Genomic DNA, 5994 nt, shown 5'->3' on the forward strand with positions numbered 1-5994 from the left:
TTGCGTGGCTGTTGGTGGTGTGGATGCATGAGATGTAGCCCAAGATGTTTCATCTTTCTCATGCTGGTGTTCGGTATCACATGTCCAGTGATGTTGCTTGCTAGTTCCATGACTACATTACAGATTTTCTCACATTGATCACTGTTGATTTTATGGTTACATTTCTAAACTATTGGATTTTTGCAGTGTATATTGCATATTGTGATCTGTATGGAAATCTGTTTCATACAAATTTGCTTACATGCTAGTGAATGTTGAGTTAAGTCTGAGCTAGAATTTGTAGAATGATTAGGTAGAACGTTGGCTTTCAACAATTAAGCCTTGTACTCTTTGGTTTTATTCATTCCCTTATTATATAGATGTTGTTATGTCTAATATAAGGCGTATCATTATATTTAATTAGGTTTTCATATTTCTTCACTGGTTTTTTTCCCAACATTCCTGATTTATTAATATCGTATTGTTTTTGCAGGATCATTGACATCTTACGAGAAATGGTTCGTTGGCTTAGGAGGCGAATGACTTGCAGTGAATGTCTTTGATTTGCACCTGTCATCATTCCAGGTGATCTAGCATGAGTTATTCTCTAGTTGATTATTGACATTTCTTGTGTTAATGATCAAAAAAATAGGTCACAATGCATAATTATTTAGTAAAGTTTCATGATAGCAACTAGTGAGTAAAAGTAGCAATAATAAGTCAACATTTTTAAAATAACAATATAGATTTTTGTTTTATATTTAAGTGCGAATTTTATGAAAGCGTCATGCCTGAAGTAATTGCTTCATTGGTATTTGTAAGAACATAACACTTATGTTATACGGTTCGACATTTAACACGGAGTCTGGAGATCCCAAAATACTCCTGATTTTTTCCAAGAGCAGAGGCGGCATATTTTTGACTAAGAAATCTAAGTTTGCTATGCCTATATATTGTTTCAGTTTGTATTCCCTGGAAAATTCGCTTGCAGTTATACGCACTAGTTCATCCAGAGCACCGGCGCTGCGGATGCCCGTATTTTTTCCCAGCAAGATGTCAAAGAAATTTGCAGACGTGCAACCCATTGAATCATCAGAATAAGAACACCTCTGTTTTATTGTTAATTAATCTTTGGTTTAACTTCTGCTGCGTGACTCCCTCATTGCACGCGGCGCCTCCTTTCTTTTTGAGGGCGAGGGTATCTCCCTTGGTTCAAAATGTTAATGTTCTTACCCTGAGTAATATCATTGACTAATGTGACCAATGGACATATGTAGTTGTGTTTACTCCTATTTTGATGAACTATTAATAGTTTGTTTTCTTGTGCAGGACTCATGATAAGACTCTCAAAACTAAGAGAGGCACAGGATGTGATTCATTGTTGTTAAGAGTGGGAGTTTGTCATGGAGCGAGGGTCGTTAAAACAGGCTGCCCTCTATATTATTAAGTAATGCCCAAATAAAAAATGTGTAATATTAACGATTATACGTTTGCAGTATATCAAAATCTCATGTGTGTGGTTGTAACTTTTACTTGAGTGGCTACAGAGATTTATTTTATTGGTAATAATTATAATGGAACTACGCTAGTACAGTATCTTTCATGTGAATAGAGTAATTCTTTAAATTTGACAGTTAGGTGTTGTAAATTCCTATTACTTTTATGCTTTAAACTATATTGTTATCCATATTGCAAGGTCCTTAACTGGTGAACAGTGGTTGAAGGATCGCATGAACCAGATTGGCCTTGCTCATCTGTTAATGGCTATGGGATTTTAAGTTGTTGTCATCTATATGCTTGATACCCTAGTTCGAAGGTCATTTGTAGATTGAACTTGGTTATTAAGAATATTAGGTGTGTGTGAACTTCTTCCCCTACATTCTCTAGTCCTGTCTTGCAGTCTAATCATCACTTTCATAGTTTTATTTAGTTACTTATAGAAAGGTTTGATACTGTGTTTCAACTGTGATTTACATTATTTGATCTCAGGTTATCTCTCCTAATTTATTTCCCTTAATTTAGTGTTATTCGTTTTGCACATTGGAAACCCGCCTTGTTGTGTGTGTTGCTGTTTCATTCTTCTACTCTATTTATTATTTATTTGGTTTGCACATTATTGGTATAATTTGACAGCGTGGTAGCATGTCTAATTAGTGTTCTCAGGCTTTTTCCATTCATGATTATTTACACCGAATCTTTTTAGCATTGTTGTTGTTAGTAGGCATTTGCGTATTAGTTGAGAATGCTTTTATGTTTGTATTTTCAGCTATACGCACTGGATGGCCTGCTTTATTTTCGTGTTTACTATAGTTAGAGATGAGTATCCTGTCAAGGAGTTTTCGTTTTGGTGCATGATGCTGAGAACACAGCCCGCTTGCTCATTAGTGATCTGACCAGCGAAACAGTTCAACACCAAGTAATAAACTGTGCTGTCTTGTATTACTTTAGTATACTGTGCTGGTAGTATAAGTCTTTGTTCGTACGAATGTTTACATGAGTATAATAGATTCATCAAATTATGGAGTGTGATTATTTACTCTGATGTTATGACGATCTAATACCGTATTTGTGAATGGCGAGGTGTTGTATAGATTAACGGCGTAGTCCGGTGTCTAATATATCCTATTTACTGTCTGGGACTCTTTCTGATTTGACAGTTATGCATAGGTGTCGTTGTTGACTACCTGAAAATTCTGCCAATACTATAGTTTTGTTCTCGAAGCACGGTCCTCGCGAATTACTGAGTATTTTATCATAGATTAATGTTAAAGATTATTTTCGCAGTTATCGTGCATAACTGACAATGTGATTATTCTTAAAAGTTAGACCATGCGTTATGTTATATCTTTAAATTTTGACCTCAGACTGCGACTCCCTCTTTGTCTGCGGACTACCTCTTTTTGAGGGTAGGGGGTCCGTTTTGGAGTTCCCTATAGTTTCTCTATGTCCCCCTCCCGCTCCCCCCCCCAAGTTCCTTGTTGCCCCTGTGATGTATGTCTGGTTGTCTGTTCTCAATGCAAGTTCACATATGGAGTCAGTTAGAAATGTCCAGGACGTTCAGTACGGTCCGCGGGTTAGCTTTTGTGCTTAAGGTTCATGGGCACGATTTGGATTTGACCTCGGAGGTCATCTTGCACGGTTGCAGTAAGGGAGTAAGCTGACGTTATAAAACGTTTAAATGTAACTGGGCCCCTGCGCAGCATTAAATAAAGTGTCCTCCTGCAATAAACTATTGTCACATAGATTTCATTGCATGAACTTGGGGTACTAGCTTAGTAGATATGATAGATAGATATTGTAGATAGTAGATAGATCGAGCTTCTGACATCAGTTATATGATAGATAAGATGATAGATAGACTTAGATGATTAGATAGTTACTAGATAGATCGATAGATACGCTCATGCCTTACGCTAGATAGATGGATGGCCCGGTTTTGAGTGCTCGGTGATTTTTTCTTATTCACCATAGTGTCGGTCCCCAATCTGTGCTTTTATTTCCTGAGGTTAAATTGCTGTGTATGTGTGCTTGATTAAATTAATGGAGATTAGTGAGAAGCTACCTTGGCAGGCTAGTAATTTTAATATCTGCTTCCGCATGTTTCATCAGTTGCCATGGCTGTCACTTGTTAATTCTTAGGTTGTCATAGTCTGTTTGCCTGAGATTTGCGGAAAAGTGTTGACACAAGTTCATGTTATAATGATTATCATGTGATTCCAGAGTAGCAAATGTACACCACGTTACAAAATGTTTAAGGGTTGTGGTTTCAGTAATGCCTACAATATATATTGTTTTTCACCCTTAGGCAAGAAAATTTGCTGAGAGTACAGACAATGCCGTTTGGACCAATCAGTTTGATAACACTGCAAACAAGCTGGCTCACATTGAAACTACAGGGCCCGAGATATGGCAACAGACAAGTATGTAAGGCCTACGATAAAATATTGCTTGTTTCCGTTTTACCGATCCCGACTCGCACAAAACGCCGTGCGTACGCTTGACACATTTTATTGGTCCGATTTTAAAGAAAAACTAACAATTCTTGTGTTTCGCCAAAAAAAAAAAATCTAATTCGTTCCGCAACACATATACACAAACAGAATATTCACAATATACATACCAATCTTGTAATAACAAAATAAGTAAGATATTTTTTCTATCCTATCTACTTCTACTGCTCCGGTTACCTGATGAGGCGGTAGGTATTAAGTGAAACAAAATTTTTTATAGCTGGTGTTGGCCTAACAAACTCTGTAGTAAATTCGTATCCTCTCTCCTCTCCTGCATTCTCCTTCCTCTCTTTATTCCCTCTCTCTTGCTCTAAAGTCCTCTGCTTATCTCTCTATCTCTTTTTTCCTTCTCTTCTCTCTTTTGTTTACCAGTCCTATCTTTCATCTGCTCTTTTCACTCTTCTTCTCGTCTCACTCTTCTTCTCAAGAGACAGAACACAACAGAAAGAGCCTTATCCTGATTTCTAACGTCCCCAATGGATGGGGCTATGCGTATGAAAAATACAAATAAAAGTAACATGATATACGTCAAATGTGTTTTGCTAGTTTAATATTTAGTTTATGATACATTACTTAGTCTTAGCTCAACATGTATTTCCCACACAAATATTGACAGCTGTGATGACTCAGCAAGAATAGCACAATCCTGAAATAGAGCACACACCTCACAATCTTTAGACTTGGCTTACGTTCTATGCTTGCTCAGATTTGGCTAAATTCTAAAACATTAGGATGCCATTTCCCCTTCCCCAATTCAAGACAGTGCATGGTATGATAGTGTCAGGAGTGAATAATAATAGATATATTATTATTCACTCCTGATACTATCAGTGATAGTGTTCTAACTGAACATTAGTAGTGTAATTAAACTTCAATCTTCTGTATAGGGCATGAATAAGTTGACAAACTCCCTTACTTCACCAATAAAGCTACATTATTACCGCTCACACCGTTAGGCCACCATTTTTTATTTTGTTGGTTTACAGAATTTTTGTTGTTGTTGTTGACTCGGTAGGGTAAAAAAAAAAAAATGTTGTTTTGTCAGATCAAACAAGTCAAAATACAGTGATACTGTTGTTATACATGATATTAAAGTATTTTAAGAAAACTAAATGAAAACAAAACTCAACTTGTAATTATTTTTACTTATGTCGCGACCGACCGTAACGACAAACGACTTTTCAGAAAATTATAAACTTTTGTTTCCTATGAGCCATTGCACACACACGCGACAACGACCGGCGACAGCCTCGACGACAAAAATATTTAGGAACGTTTCTATTTTCCTGCGACACTTTACAAATAGCCAATCGCAGCCGTTTCCATCGGCATGTGACATAACGATTACGTCATAACTAACCCATAATGTTAGCCAAGACGTAAATTAATCTAGCCAAACGTTTGTCGTAGACTGGTCTCGGGCGCTAAACTCGCTCCGCATGTCACAAACAATGGGGCCGAGGACAAGTCTAACCAAAGCGTGCAAGCTGTGGAAAGCTAGACACAGTGTCAGTACGTACAGTACATGATAATTTGCTGCGTATATTTTACTTTATTATCTTATCCTTATACCTAGAGAGTGTTTGCAGCCTGTTATTTATAGCAGCACGACTTTTTGCCGTTTGTTCATGTAATGGTGTGTACCACTGTGGCAAGTGCTGGGTGAACTTTGACCTAATGTCGGTCGCTGTCGCTGCAGTGTGTTTGCACCAGTCGCAGCGACTTTTGCCGTTTGTCGCTGTCGCTGCAGTGTGTATTGACCTTTAGCTCCAGCATAGCTTCCATACACTAATTAACATTGTAAATTATTGAATTATATATTGTACAGTAGGTACACAACCCCGAGTGAGTATAGTCTGCATTAATTTTGCGTCTGTAAGTTTCAGCGCTTGATAATATAGACTAGTAGTAGTATAGTAGCAGGGTTCTCCCTACGTTGCGCAAACGGGGCGCGCGCGCCCCGTTTGGGAAAACTCCCCCCTGTTTGAATCGTTGCGCCCCGTTT

At 37.7% G+C, this 5994-nt stretch overlaps 1 protein-coding gene across 1 annotated transcript in view; it reads right to left on the minus strand.

The window, feature by feature from the left end:
• The window catches only part of LOC106815305 (cysteine synthase 1-like), a gene marked incomplete in the record, with an annotated part of 15841 nt that overhangs the window by 8908 nt on the left and 939 nt on the right, over nt 1-5994 (minus strand).

The sequence above is a fragment of the Priapulus caudatus genome, unplaced genomic scaffold, assembly GCF_000485595.1.
Source record: "Priapulus caudatus unplaced genomic scaffold, Priapulus_caudatus-5.0.1 Scaffold1087, whole genome shotgun sequence".
Lineage (NCBI taxonomy): Eukaryota > Metazoa > Priapulida > Priapulimorpha > Priapulimorphida > Priapulidae > Priapulus > Priapulus caudatus.